General features: G+C 41.5%; 1 long non-coding RNA gene across 1 annotated transcript; it reads left to right on the top strand.

Moving 5' to 3' along the window:
- Positions 1–5,198: 5,198 nt before the first annotated feature.
- Positions 5,199–9,234, top strand: LOC128319114 (uncharacterized). Its single transcript, XR_008302499.1, has 3 exons — positions 5,199–5,525; positions 8,734–8,872; positions 9,012–9,234. It is a non-coding gene; the product is annotated as an uncharacterized LOC128319114 (long non-coding RNA).
- The last annotated feature ends 7,158 nt before the right edge of the window (positions 9,235–16,392 follow it).

Below are 16,392 nucleotides of genomic sequence, written 5' to 3'. Positions count from 1 at the left end.
ATCAGGCATGATGTTTTTTATATCCATTTCTCGTTACTATTCATAATTCATATAGAGTTGATCAAGGGAATTGTACAGATTTTGTTATTTGGACCTGAAACCGAGTTCAGGATGATAAACTTTGATAAACTTGCACTATGATAAACTTTCTGTGAATGGCAAAATAAGCAAAAAAGAGAGTGCATTCTGATTTAAGCCAAATATATCTAAGACTTAAAGGGAATTTTAAACAGTCTGAAAACAGCCAAGACACAGCCAAGGAAACATCTTCCTTACCAATTTATCAGCACAGTAGTAAAGGATCAGTAAATTTCCTTAGTGTAGTATCAGAGAATTACACCAGATGTCCTTATCATTCATTATTATTCCCAACATCTGTCTTTAATTTACTCATCTGTTTATCTTTATTGTTTTCACCTCAAACTTAGATTTAAGTCATCAAACTTTGACATGACTAGTGAATATGAAATTGGCAAGAATTTTACAGCACAAGAGTGAACATTTTTAAGTGCACCATGATAATATTTTACAAAAATAATGGAACGTAAGAAGATTTCCTCCCTGATTTAACTCCTTAAACCCACAGTGCCCATTGCTGCGTTCACATGTACATTGCTCACTGTCATACATATAGACCTTTTCTGTATATGATTTTTTTCTGCAGACTGAATCATTAGCAGTCCTAATCATTGCTGGAACCCTATTATTATTATTATTATTATTAGTAGTAGTAGTAGTAGTAGTAGTAGTAGCAGTAGGAGTCCAAGATTGATGTGCTTCACACAGGTTTAAAATAGGATTTAGTATTTAGTGGGCTATGACTGGGGCCCAGATGTGCATTAAATGGGCAGCAATGTGAGTTCTATTTCATATTTCTAGACTGCCAGAGACAGTTAAACATAGTGAAAGGTGGTCATGCACTTGCGTATGATACAAGAATCACGTATTGATTCAGTCACACGTGACCTTGACCAATGACGTATCGGAGTTCATATAAGTTTCTGTTTACTTCATGGTCTGACTCTCTGTCATTCTCGCAGAGATATCTCGTTCGAGCACGCACAGTTTGTTTGGGTTGGCATTAGCTACAACTGTGTCTCGACACATTTGAAACTTTAAAACTTTAGCAGCATTTGTTGTGCTTAAGTCAAAGACCGCTCATCGGTTTCCAGTGTGTTTGGTGACAGTTCGTAGGTGACGAGCTTGTCAGCTAAGCGTCCCCGTTGAGTGCTTTTACCCCATTGGCTGAGCAGGGGTCTCAGTTTATTATTATTAAGAATATGGCTGCGTGCTCTGTCTGCTGTGGGCCTATGGATTTAATGGATGCTCACACCCATTGCCCTACCTGTTTGGGTATTGACCACATCAGGGAGGCTCTAACGAATCCTTGTCCTGAGTGTAGTGTTATGCCCATGGAAGTGAGACAACAACGACTCGCACGATTGGACACTGAATTTTGAGGGTTTTCCCCTCAAAATGCTTTCTCAGCTCGACCACGCAGCAGCAAGCGGTTAGCAGGAAGGGCTGAGGGACCTCCAAAGAAGAAACATGTATCTTCGGCTGTCCTTGCTCACCAGGTGGCTGAGCTTACAAGTACAGTCCAGAACCTCCAGGCTTTACTGGCAGGTTCTGTCCCTGCCTCCTGTAAAGAAGCTGATGAGGGTAGGGGGACAGGTATGTCTGCTCCACCGTTACCTCTCCATGAACCATCACTTAGTATCTCTCAAGAGGATCTGGACACTGTCTCACCAGCTGCTTCGGATTCCTTGGTTGAGCCTGAACAAGGCCACTATTCCTTATTGGAGGACACTTCATCTCCATTGTCCCAGTCTCAGCAGTCCCATAGTGATGAGGGCTTGGACCTCCATGGTGCAGAGCCATCAGTAGTTTTTTCATTGCAAGATACACTGAAGGTGGCACTTGCCAGATTGAATCTGGACCCACCTTCCCCAGTTTTGGCTCCTTCAATCCGTCTGCGCCGTTCAGTCTCTTGGCCAGAGGATTTCTTGATGCCGGTTTGTTTTGAATTTGCGGATGTAGTTGCTTCTGCCTTTCGTTCAGCTCCAGCAGCTAGACCGGACGGCACGTACGTTGGCGGCGATGGCCAATGCACAGGAGATGGGTCTTGGTAACATGCCTCCAGTGGAGACATGTATATCTTCTTTGGTTGTGTTCCCTGATGAGGCCCTCAAACAGAATTTTCGATGTCCCAACCCAGAATGCAGACTTACCGATGACCTGTTGGTCAGGGTTTATAACACGGTTTTAGGGTTGGGCCGGGTGGGGAACTCTTTAGCCCACCTGATGCCCACTTCATTCAGCTATGACCAAGGGCCCCCCGGAGGGCACAGCATCAGAGCTGCTCGATGCTTCCCTGCAGGCTTTAAGGTCAATTGCCTTTTCTACTGGGAAAGCCCTGGGGCTACTGACACAGGCGAGACGCCAGGTATGGCTGGCACAATCCAGATTACTGGAGGCATGCCGCAATCATCTTCGTCAATTGCCACTGGTGCCTGGTCAGGTTTTTGGGCCAGCCGCTCAGGAGGCTCTGAAACGAAGAGCGCGTGCAGTAGAGTCTCACTCCTGGCATCTTGACCACAGGGGAGGCTATTCTGATCCGCCAGCACACCAGCTGGATGCCTATCAGACAGCCTCACTGCAGAATGTACAGGAGCAGTCGCACAGATCATCAAGTCAGCCGATACATCCTAGCGCCTCCCTGTCAAGAGGTGGAGGGGCTCGTTCTCGTTTCCAGCCACTCGCACGTCCTTCTAATAAACATCATTGCCCCCCCAAGGATAAGGGAACCGTCCCTCACCGCCGTTGACGGCCCAGGGTCTGTGATGGGCCGTTTCTCAGTCCCTCAGTTACAAAAGTGGAGGGCTATTACAAACAACAAGTGGATAATCTATATACTGGGGAAAGGATATCATCTTCGATTCCATCACAGACCCCCATCATGTACCCGTGTCCGGCCTACAGTGGTTCAGGACCCTTACCAGAATCTTGCCATTGCTGCAGAGGTCCTGGAGCTGCTGAGGAAGAGGGCAATAGAACCTGTGGATATGCAAATCCACCCCAGGGGCTTCTATTCGAAATACTTCCTTGATCGGAAAAAGGACAGCAGTTTCAGACCCATTCTCGACCTCAGACGTTTGAACAAGCAGCTGAAACATCTTCCTTTCCACGTTACGCGTGGAGGATGTCTTGCGTGCCAGGGTTCACCACGGTGGATTTAAAGGATGCGTATTTCCATATCCCTATTGCTGTCCATCACAGACAGTTTCTACGGTTCACATTCCAGGGCAGAACATACCAGTACTATGTCCTTCCATTCAGGCTGTCTCTCTCCACATGCGTGTTCACACAATGTATTCAGACAGCCCTGGATCCATTGCAGTGGGATGGCCTGTTGATCCTGCCATACCTAGATGACTCGCTGCTGTGTCCCAGGATGTCTCAGCAGGCGGTCAGCAACACTCGGCGCCTACTGGAGCATGTTGCAGCCTTGGGATTGAGAGTAAACCTGCGGAAAAGCTGTCTGGTGTCTCGCCAGTCAGCCTGTTTTCTAGGAATGCATCTGGGATTGGTGTCTACACAGGGAAGTGATTCAATTGATCTGGAAGAGATACGGGATGGCATCAGTGGACCTCTTTGCCAGCGCGGCAACAACACATCGTCCCCTGTGGTTTTCAATCGAGCAAGAGCAGAGGGCATTAGGTCAGGATGCACTAGCCCACGAGTTGCTAGATCTCCTGCTATATGCTTATCCTCCTCTTCCACTTGTCTGGCCGGTCCCGACACATGTGCAGGAGAGACAGCACAGGTTAATACTAATAGCTCCCCACTGGCCAACGATGCCATGGTTCAGTCTCCTGTTAACCCTTACAACTGCCCCACCTCGACTGTTGCCGTTTCGAAAGGACCTACTGTCTCAGATGGACAGGAAGCTATGGCACCCATTCCGGGACAGGTTGAAGTTGTGTGTCTGGCCCCTGGTGCTGAGCAGGTGCTCTCAGAGTGTTCAACTGGAATTAAGAAGAATGCCAGGGCACCATCAACACGTATTGCATTTGCTAGGAAATGGAGGCTGTTTACTTCCTGGTGTAAAGACAGAGCTCTTAATCCACGTGATCGCCCTATTAGTTCGATATTGAATTACTTACAACACTTGTTGGACACAGGGCGTACCCAAGCCACACTAAAGGTCTTCGTGGCAGCTATAGCAGCCCACAGGGATCCTGTGGTGGGGGGGTGTCAATTGGCACGGATAGGCTTAGAGTCGCATTTCTTAGAGGAGCTGTGCACCTTAACCCGCCAGTGCGGGTAACACACACTCAGTGGGACCTGCAGGTCGTGCTTGATAGCTTGTGTTCGGCACCTTATTAGCCCCTCGAACAAGCCCATATTAAGTATCTTTCTATGAAGACTGCCTTCCCCTTGGCCATAACGTCAGCCAAGAGGGTCAGTGAGTTGCAGGCCCTCTCAGTGAGTCCACAATGCCTTAGATGGGGCCCTGAGGATAATCATGTTATGCTTTGGCCAAATCCAGCTTTTCAGCCCAAAGTGTTATCAGCGCAGTTTGCTAACCGCCACTTTCAGCTTGCGGCGTCAACGATGGCATTGTGGTGCTCCACCGACCAGTTGTTCGTCTGTTTTGGTCTCTGTCAGAGAGGTGCATCCCTGTCTAAGCAGAGGCTGTCTCATTGGGTGGTAGACACCATTTCCAATGCTTACCGCTTGGGTGGTTGCCCAGTCCCAACGTCCGTGAAGTGCCATTCCACTTGTGTGGTTGCCACTTCTTGGGCAGCTCTATGTGGTGTTTCCCTATCAGACATATGTGCAGCAGCCACATGGGTATCACCTTCCACATTTGCGAGATTCTACAGGCTTAATGTTGCCTCCCTACCTTCAGTTAGCTCTGCTGTATTTAGAGACAATGTTAGAGTTCAGTTCTCGTGACTTGGTGGTAAATATCTTCCACTATGTGTAACTGTCTCTGGCGGTCTGGAACTATGAAATAGAACGCTGGTTATGGGTGTAACTGTGGTTCTATGAATAGTGGAAGACCGCCAGAGTCTCTGGTCACTCAGACTGACGAGAATGACTGCAGAGACAGACCATGACGTAAACGGACGCTTATATGGACTCCGATAGATCACTGGTCAAGGTCACGTGTGACTTAATCAACACGAGATTCTCATATCATACGCGAGTGCATGACCACCTTATACTATGTTTAACCGTCTCAGGAGGTCTTCGACTATTCATAGAACCACGGTTACACTCGTAACCAGCGTTCTACCTGGGTGCTAAGTGGGCTAATGTAACCTTTGTTATTTTGTATATTTTATTAGAACAGGGTGTCAGAAGCTTTCAAATTAATACCTCAAGAAAAAACTTTTTTTTACAGTTTTTTTAATGTTCAAACCAGTGTCAGATTTAGGCTCATTCTGCCTCAAATCCATGAATGGATGAGTAGCAGCAGTTGGAGCACAACTGGAATACTACTACACATTAAAAGGGTAAGTAATGTTTTTTCTTTATGTACAGAAACTACATTTCTGTAGTTTAATAAAGGTGAAAGAAAGAAAAAAAAGAAGTGAATGTGTTAATAAGATTTGCCCAGAATGAAGCTTCTGAAAGGAGAGGTCACCTCTGATCTCCAGAATGAGCCACACACAGAAGTGATAAGGTAGAAAGGATGGTACGACACTTATTACAAACAATTTAACCAAACGACCAATTGGACTAATGACAAATTTAATTGGATAAACACTGATTTTGTATCTATATTTATATTGCTTTTTTAAGTATTTGAGGTTTTATCACATTTGCTCATCCATCAGTAAACTTAAATGATTTCTGAGGAAATGCAATGCACCAGTTTGCTCAGTTCTAAACTTAGATGAACAGGATCAGTGTGGGAAAGAGACAAGAATGATTCAGAGGCACCACCACTTCCTGTTCCTGAGCCTAAGGTATGTAAAATTGTTTTATATGTTAGAAAATCATCACAGATGAAGACTGTTAGAAGAAGACTGAAGATGATTTTCTGCTCACCACGGTTGTAAAGAGTGATTATTTGAGTTACTTTGAGTTCCTTCCTGGCAGCTCGAACCAATCTGGCCATTTTCCTCTGACCTCACTCACAGAATGTTTTTGTTTTCCGCACCATTCTGTGTAAACTCTAGAGACTGTTGTGTGTGAAAAATCCCAGGAGATTAGCAGTATCTAAAATACTCAAACCAGCCAGTCTGGCACCAACTACCATGTGATGACCAAAGTCACAGAGATGACACTTTTTCTTCCTTCTGATGTTTGATGTGAACATTAACTGAAGCTCTTGTCCTGTATCTGCATGATTTTGTTGCTGCCACATGATTGGCTGATTAGATAACTGCATGAATGTGCAGGTGTACAGGTGTTCCTAATAAAGTGGATGGTGAGTGTATATTTTGTAAGTCAATATTTTGTGAAATAATTTTATAAATAAATAATAACAGAGAATTCATTATGATAAAATATTATATGATAAAATATTGTCCTTTTTCATTCAATCATTTTTCTATTCTTAATTAAACAGACCTTGATAGTGTGTCACGATTAGAACATACTTTTAAAGACCGTGAAATAAGAGCAGCTACTGTCATGGCAAAACTCTTCAGCTCAGAACAAGAAAAATAACTTTCAAAAGTCAAAGGGTTTTGGATGCCAAAAATCTGACTTTACTGAATCAATCAACAAAGCCGAGATGATCATCTGATTTACATAGTCGTGGCTCATGCTTTTATACACTTCTAAAACAATGATCTCATTAACTGAAGTCTTCTCTTTTTTCTTTTTATTACACCCTTGTCTCTCGCCACAATTATTTCATTGACCCTGTATCTTAGTTTTAACCATGACGAGAGTTCAGTCAGTTTATTTTTTAAAAAAAGTTAACCTTCATCACAACTTCAATAATGCACTTCAGTAGTCTGGTAGAGAGAAACACACCCTCCCATGAGAAATGACAGAGTACATCTGGACTGAAGAAGATACAGTTTATGAATGAGAACTGTGTGTTTATTGTTTTTCCCAAAAGCACAGTCCACCTGCAAGGTCACACCAGATTGTTTTAGGTTTCTTGATTCACATACTCAGAAAAATCACATGCATAAAGTCACTCTCTAAATGTACTAAATCTCTTATTATTTCTAGGTATTTTAACTCTTGATTATACTTGATGGATTATATGATAACCATACTTAAATCCTTCTTTGATTAAGAAAATTCTTCCATACTACTAAAAAGCTACAAGCTAATGTCTGTAGTGGGGTTTTGTGCATTACAGGCTCATCTGTCAAACTAGTAAATTAAACCAGCCTCACATAATCAAATGGACGATGATGATGGTGGTGATGATGATGATGATGATGATGATAGTTGCCTCATTACACTCCCAGAAATAGCTAGCTCTCAAATGTTGCTGTGTTGGTACTAACAAGGGTACATGTGGTGTACCTTCACTTAGCTTTTCAAGTAAAGGAAAAAAGGCAGATCAGGGATGCTTAAAGTACTCTGAATTATTTTTAAAGCTGTATTTTATTCATGTTTCCAGGTTAAATATACATATTAAAGATACACAAGATGTAGGCTACCCCTATGTGGTACAACTTCAGCAACAAGGAAATTGACAGTGTGGTGCCTTTATTTCTAAGAATTTTATTCTGATATTATATTATAATATTTCTAAGGGTCACAATTTAAAATTAACCATTAAAGCAAGTAGGATCAATTGTCTAATTTAGATAATTATCTGGGCTCATATGTATAAAACTTCTCAGAAATGCTCTTAAGAATAGTCTTAAGCTTTGACTTAAGTGTCAAAAAATTCTTAGTAAAAAGTAGGACTTTTCTAAGAGTAGGAGACTTTTATAAAGAAGCTAAAAGCAACTTTCAGTAAAGTCTAAGGCTGATTCTTAAGTGTTGACTGAGGTGACACTTAAGTGTTGTGAACTAAGGACTACAATGATGTCAACCCAAAATGGCCGCCCTTGACCTCTGAATCAGCCAATAGTGAGCCTGCAAGGGTGAAGTCACAGCAGCATGACATCATTCATTCATGGTTTAAGACATTACAATTACTTTAATATTTAAATGTATTTATTTATTTATTTATTTAAATTAATTTAGCATTATGTGCAAAGATATTACAAATAAGTGCATGCATTTATTTTACACAATTTTGTACAATTTTAATTGAGTTTCAACACATTAATTAAATGGACAAATGTGATGCTATTTAATTAATTAAGCTGATTAATCACAGCATTCTAAATTGCACTCACATGTATATATAAAGGAAAGACTAGAAAGTTGCAATCCATTTAAAATGAATTCTAAAAGAAAACCAAACTGGTCCAAAGAAGAAAATCTTCTTCTAGTGCAGTCAGTCCTTAAATGGAAGGAGGTGATAAGAGGAAAATTCAGTCCAAATTTAACAAGTAAGGACAAAAAAAATGCATGGCAACACATTGCAGTGAGTGTAAATGCAGCATTTTCTCAGACGAGACATTCAGCAGAGGATTGTGAGAAAAGGTGGTACAATGTTTTGGCAACAGCACGCAAGGAAATTGCAGCATACAAAGAAAGCATGCGAGCCACTGGTACATTTTATTTCAGCCTTATTATACCCTTTTTTTGTATTAAATGACTGTTTCCATGAGCAGCTGAGTTCTTGTCAAATAGGTGGAGGCCCTCCATGTAATCCTCTATCTGAGATTGCTGAGATAGTAGAGGAGATATTGGGAATGGCCAATCCTTCTATTTGTGGCATCGCAGATGCCCCAGACCCTGCACTGCTCAAACTGAAGGAGTTACAAAGATGGTAAGAAGAAAATGATACGTGTAATAATGTGTTAGCCTTGACATTAGTTACTTTAATCTATGGACATGGTAAAAAAAAATACACATCGGATTCAGTAACCATGCTTGCACTCTTTAATATTTTCTGCATATGAATGTAGTGTGGATGATGCTGGAGCCGGTCCATCTGACGCATCTTCTCCTGTATCATCTCAGGACATCTCCTCGTGTGCTCCAGATGAGCCTTCTCCCTCACAAGACACAGGGTTTGCACAGAGTGCAGCCCCTGAGGATGACAAGTGTCTTAAAAGAAAAAAGCTCAATTTACAAATAAAGTTGCTGGAAATTCAAAATGAATTACGCAGTAAAACTGAAAAGATTAAAGAATAGTCAATGATTGTACATATGTTTTTTGCAAATAAAATGGTGTGATGACAAATTTGTGTGTTACTTATTGTCTACAAGTTTTGCTTACCCAAAATGTAAGTTAGCAAAGCAGTCCCTTATTGACACTCTCCCTGAAATGCTTTGTAATGTGTGGTCAGTGGTATTGTCATCATTCTCATCATAATCATGATCACTGTCATCATCATGATCATCAGTAAGCAGTGGGAGGTTATGTGCTTTGCAAATATTGTGCAAAATGCCACAAGCCATAATAATGCGACAAGCACGCTCAGGGGAGTGTCGAATCTCTCCATGAAGGACATGGAATCTCCTTTTCAGCTGTCCAATTCCTCTCTCCACCACAGCTCTTGTTAGTTTGTGTGCTCTTCATGACGCAAAACCAATAAAAGAACAGCTCACATAAGTCAAGAATGCACTCATTGAACTAAATTGGTATCTTGTCTACAGTTCAGTCCAGTACAGTACCTGTTATAATTAAGCTGCTGTTCTCCCTGTGGTCTTCTGTAAGGAGTGAGAAGCCAGCGTTTTAAAGGGTATCCCGAGTCACCCAGCAGATGACATCCAGGATGAACATAATTTTGTTCGAATTTGTTCGAACCCTGTGAGGCCACTCTGGGAAAGAACTCGAGCATCATGTGTTGACCCTGGCCATTTTGGCACGAGATCCAGGATCTTGTAACTGGCATCAAACACAACTTGAACACTGATGCTGTGGAATCCTTTTCTATTTATGTATGTCTCCTCATTTACTGTTGGAGCAATGATGCGAACATGAGTGCCGTCGATGGCTCCAACAACTCCAGGGAAGCCCGCAATCCGCATAAAAGCCGCTTGCTTTTGCTGTATAGTTTGAGGGTCAGTTGGGAAGTCAATAAACTGCCTTATTATATTTGGTGTGGTTAGTGCCACAATAGTACTATTTAAGCTCCTGCTGACTGTGGACTGTGATGGGCCCAAGTCATCACTGGTGCATTGCTGCATTTTTCCAGTTGCCAAAAAACGCAGCGTCATTATGACTTTCATTTCTGCAGTTAAAGCATTGTTTCGTAGCGTGGGAGAAGTTACTGAATTTCTGACTAGGTCAGTAACAAAAAGAATACCTTGCCGATCAAGCCTGTATCGTTTTATCAATTCCCTGTCATCATATAATTCCAACACATTCTTTCGTTGTTGGAAAGTGCGTGGTCTCCGCCTCTCTGCTGCCATGTTGTTACTCCTAAATAAGTTAAGAGACCTCTCCAGCTCTCTTAAATAATTTAGGAGCTGAGACCTAGTCTTAGCACTTAGGAATCTTTATGAATCACACTTATTCTTAAGCCTAGGAATAAGAGTAAAATTACATCATTCTTAGAATGTTGACACACTTGAGACTAAAATTTTACTCTGAGCGGCTTTATACATACGGCCCCTGATCTCTAACCTGCATACAGAAGACTTTACACAGAGCTGCTGCATGCACACAGCTCATTTCACCATTGTGCACCATTTAAATTTATTTTTATGTTGTTTTGCTAAAGACATTGACGAATATCGATGATAATAAACTGAAGTTTTCACAGGTTGTCCCACTCCAGCCGACTGTTTCTAATTCTTTTCAGCTCGTAGCTCACAGTAACAGTCCACACTAAGAGGCGTGACACCGTGATCACGTGACTCTGTGCATCGCGAGAACACCGCGGGTAGCGCTCGGGAATGTGGTGAAGTCTCGGGCACTGTCCCAAACGCTCGCTCGCGGACCAGAGGGTCCCTCGATGTTCGTCATCAAACATTTCGATTTGGGACGGCGCCGTTTGACTGTGACGTAATAATGGCGTCACAAAGGGGCGCTTATGTAAAAGCACAGAGTAACGTCACAAACATTCTTATTACAGCTGATTTCTCACGACTTTCTCGCTACAGAAGGACGAAATAAAACATGATGGAGATGTTATTTTCTTTTCTGCCATCACTGCTTAAAAACTGGATAACAAAGCCAGGCAGTGATGAACGAGACAGAACTGCGTCCAGAGCAGCAGGACAGAAAGAAGTTGCGGCCGGAGCAATGGAAAGGGAAGAAGTTGCAACAGAAGTGGAAGAAGTTGCAACAGAAGTGGAAGAAATTGTGGACGGAGCAGCAGGAGAGGAAGAAGTTGCAACAGAATGGAAAGATGTTGCAACAGAAGGGGAAGAAATTGTGGACGGAGCAACAGGAGAGGAAGAAGTTGCAACAGAATGGAAAGATGTTGCAACAGAAGGGGAAGAAATTGTGGACGGAGCAACAGGAGAGGAAGAAGTTGCAGAAGAATGGCAAGATGTTGCAACAGAATGGGAAAATGTTGCAACGGAAAAGGAAGAAGTTGCAGAAGAATGGCAAGATGTTGCAACAGAATGGGAAGATGTTGCAGCAGAATGGAAAGATGTTGCAACGGAAAAGGAAGAAGAAGAGGAAGAAAGGTTTGAAGGTAAATGTCCGGTTGTGGGCATGGATCCTGTCCACAAAATAGGACATCTCATCCGCAAAAGAGTTACAGACAAGAATGGGACTAAAACCAGAAAGGGCAAGAGAGCATGGAAGCCGTTTAATGCAGTCCTACAAGGCATGGTTCTTTATTTACGAAAAGACACATCTGATTTGTGTAAGACAGACAATGCCATTAGACTGCATCACGCCATGGCATACGCTATAGATTACAAAAAGAGGCCGCATGTGCTGTGCCTCAGGACCGCAGACTCCAGACACTTCTACTTACAGGCTGAGAGTGAAGTAGAGCAGATATCATGGGTCACGCACATTAACTGCATCGCCGCATGTTACTCTGCTCCTCCACTCCCTCCTGTTTCACAAGATAAGAAGGAACATCACCCTCAGGTCCTTCCTTCATTCCCTACCTGTAGGTCTCTAGAGCAGCAGCTCGAGTGCTACAAGGACCAGTTACAGAGGGTTTCGGAGCATTTAGATTACTATCAGACATTGCCTTTTAGGGATGGTACTTTATCTTTAGGTTATATGGTGCAGGAGGTAAAGCGCTACACAACGTATGTGAGAGCGTTACAGGGGCTTCTTGCAGAAAACGATGCTGGAGAAGGCTGCAGCGACTCAACCTAAAGGAAAATTGGCATCACTGTCTTTCACAAACAGGATTAAAAACAATCTGCATAAACATATTTTAATTTTATTGATTACAAAAATAAATAAAGATAATTCAAATGATACAATGCTGGCTCATTCTATGTGTGTCTCATACAATATAGTTACTATAGTAACAATTTACACAGGGACTTGTATGGCGTATGGATATTGTTATGTAGCTAAAATGTACCTAATTAGCTGCATATACTTTTGGAGTTATTTGGTGTGACCCTCAGGGGAACCCCTGAAGGTTCTAGGTAAATGAATAAATGAGTTGCAAGGGGGCCAAATAAAATCTCTTCAGCTAAGGACCCTTAACTATCCAATGAAATCTTAAGGTGAAATCCCTTTTTCTGAGAGTTTAACCAGTGAATCCTCACTAGGTGTCTATTTTTTTCACCAAGCTGTACTTCACTGAGGCACATCTTTAACACACTTAATGTTTTACTTTTTTAAGCATTTAATTGTGCTAAAAGATAGATGGCTATTTTTTACCTGAATGTGTTTATTCCGACTAGAGCCTTTAGCTCCGTCCATTTAGATTTTGACATGTGAAACCTACTTTTGTGACCCAGTTCTAAGATTTTTGGCCCATCTTGACAATACTGATGTGAAACTACTCAAATAGCTGCTATTCATATTCATAGGGCTTGGAGTTAAGTTCACATAGCTGTTTCTCAGGAACCAAAGTCCAAGTGAGTTAATCATCACTGAATTACTTCAAAAACATGGCTGCCTTCAGCCAACCGGGTTTCAGCAGGCACTTTACACAGCTAGCATTGAGCTATCATCACAGATCTTGATAGATGACATATTTACATATTGATAGATTGACATATTTACGGGATACAGCAGATGGTTTAGTATTCACTATGGGTAGGTTAGCTGTGCACTTTTTGTGTGCCACCTCCTGAAAGCCATTGATGGACTGACTGAGGAAAAATCCCTTTTTTCTGCAAAACACTTTCCCTCTATCACAGATGTGGATCCATCTCATGGGAAGGGGACAGAAAAGCCTTCCCCTTAACCATGCCCATGCAGCAACAAGATTTTAGGCATTGATACTATGGATACTCACACCACGTGCTTTGTGCCTTGGGCTGCACCATAGACCAAAGACTGTATTAGCCTCTCCGGATTTCTCTGATTCTGAAAATGCCACTACAATCTGTGACTAGAAGGCCTAGAGACTATAACTGGCCCTGCCATCTGAACAGGAGGAATGGCAATCCAGGGGGGCAGTGGTGGGTCAGTCTCTGAGCTAGTGGTTGTGAGTTCAAATCCTGAGACCACCTAAGAAACCACTGCTGGACTCCTAAACAAGTCTTGACCTTGACCTAGCTGTTGAACTTTTTGAGTTTATACACTAGCCTACATGGAGTGTGTAGTGTATATGAGTGTATAGTGTTCAGTTATTAAAGTGAAGCAGCTCCAGTTATTCGAAATTTAGTTTGAATGAATGAAAACCATCTGACTTACAAGCTATTTAGCAGTTGCTAAGTTAATGCAAATTTCCTCATGCACATTCAATGCATCCACTAAAATCACAGGCCCTAAATAATCCATTTTTGTCAGTCGTCCTTCCTGTGCATCACTACAGCAGTTGTTTATTGTCCTTCCTGCAAAAGATGTAATCAGCTGTACATTGAGAATCCAAAGGGAGATTGGCTGATCATTCTGTAGAGCGTCTCTGCACCATCAGAGTAAAGGATTTCTCATTTCCAGTGGCAAGACACTGCAACAGCAATGGACATAACATTAATGACATCTCAGTTTGCATTGCTAGTTGCAATGGGAGCAATGAAGTGAGGAAATGTAGGGAAAAAGAGCTCATTTACACTCTCATAACTCTGGGAAACAAATTACCGACTACGGGCCTGGCCGATAAGAGGCCCTCGACATAGGAGGCCCTGAGTATATATTTGAAGTGAATAATTAAACTAATTAGCCATCATGCTGTCACACACATCACAATTCATAGAGTTTTACTGGCAGGTTGCGAACCAGCTTAACTTAGGTGTATACCACCACCTCCTGTGCTAGAGTATGACCAGAATGATGGCTTTAAAATATATTGTTTTCCTATATTCTATGCTTAATGCCACTATTCCTAATGAATTTCAAAATTGTTTTAATAATTTTACCATTACCTGATCTGGTATTCAATAAATTATCTACTGTGTATTCTGAACATCCTTCTGCTTGTAATTCTCTTATAAATTCAATTCTTTCTTGTTCATATTTGCTACAATTTAATAAAACATGTTCAACAGATTCCTTTTCCCGACAAATGTCACATAAACCTGTATTCCGTTCGCCCATTATGTGAAGTGTTGAGTTACGTTTAGTATGACCCATTCTTAATCGAGTTAGCATGACATCATCATCTCTACTTACATTATGAGTAATATCATTTTGTCTCACTTTATTTTGTATTTTATAGAAATGTCTGCCAGTCTGACCAATTTTTTGCCATTTGCTATAGCAGGCTTCTAAAATTAAGTGCTTTCCTTCTGTTCATTCCAATATACTGAAATATACTGATACTGATACTGAAATTTCTATCTGTCTTAATCTATAGAAACTGACCAGTTTTCCATTAGAATATCCCCTTGACAAGACTGTAAAATTTGTAAGCTTAGAAGAGATGCCATTGAGTCTGAGCAGATTACTACTTTATCTGGCAACACTTCCTCCACCTATTCAAGTGGCATCTGGATAGCAATTCAACGACATATAATGCTTTTCGTCCTGTATCTGTTTTTTTTTTCACCCATCAGTAGATATAGAAAGATCAAGTATCAAGTGGCTTTATTGTCATTTCACCCATATACAGCTAGTTAGTACACAGTGAAACCAAACAACGTTCCTCCATGACCATGGTGCTACATAAAACAAGGAGACTACATATATTTACATAAAGTGCACAGTACAAAACTACCAAAACAAGACAAAGGGCACAGTAAGTTACAGTGCAGCGTGGACTAGTACACAGTTCTAGTAGAAAGTGAATCAGATGAGAGTAGTGTAAAAGAGTAACAATATAAGTTGCTGTAAATGTAAACATAAGAAGTAGCAGCCAGGTAGAGAGTATAAAAATTATATACAGTATATTATAAATATTGTAGCAGCAGAAACTGAATACAGAGATGTGCAAAAAATTGCAAAGAGAATGAGGTGATGTTCAGTTGTGTGTGTGTGTGTGTGTGTGTGTGTGTGTGTTGTCAGTCCAGTCTCTGAATGTTCAGGAGTCTGATGGTTTGGGGGAAGAAACTGTTTCACAGTCTGGCTGTGAGGACCCGAATGCTTCAGCACCGTTTGCCAGACGGCAGGAGGGTTAAGAGTTTGAACAGGAGGGTCAATTGTAGATCCAAAACTTTTAGGATCTAATGACATTTCTGCTGCCCACTTCTTGGCATTCCATGCAAATCGTGATCCTCTTAAATCAATGGTTTCCCAACACTCTTCTACTACTTGACTTAAATGTTCCTTATGTCCCTTTAAATTTATCCAATATGCCATTGATCATTTCTGACACCTAATATTTCAAGGCATTTCTGCTAGTTCAGCCTGCAGTGCTGCTAATGGAGTTGTTCTGATGGCCATCTTAATGCTCTGGCTTGAATATCCACTTTTTTAAGTAAGGATACACAATACATCCATAATCTAAAATATAATAATATATGCCCTCAGTGACTGTCTGTCTGCACCCCATGCCTGTCCTACTACACATCTCATTAAGTTAAGAGCCTTGTTGCCTGTTTCCTTTCAATATATTCACTATGATGTTTCCATGTCAGTTTAATATCCATCCTTAATCCTAAAAAGGTGAACTTTGTCATTCTTTCCAGTGGTTGTTTACACATGCTTCATCTTCTTCTTTCTTCTTTAGCTTTATGGTGCATTACCGCCACCTACTGGTATGGAGTGTTGAACAGGATGTTTTCTAAAATAACTAATCTAAATGATTACAAAATAAAAAAATAAAAATAAAAAACACTAAATTCTGTCAAACAATATGCTTT

This window comes from Pangasianodon hypophthalmus, chromosome 10, assembly GCF_027358585.1.
Source record: "Pangasianodon hypophthalmus isolate fPanHyp1 chromosome 10, fPanHyp1.pri, whole genome shotgun sequence".
Taxonomy (NCBI): domain Eukaryota; kingdom Metazoa; phylum Chordata; class Actinopteri; order Siluriformes; family Pangasiidae; genus Pangasianodon; species Pangasianodon hypophthalmus.
The sequence above is the reverse complement of the archived record's forward strand: the minus strand, read 5'-3'. Positions and strand labels throughout refer to the sequence as shown.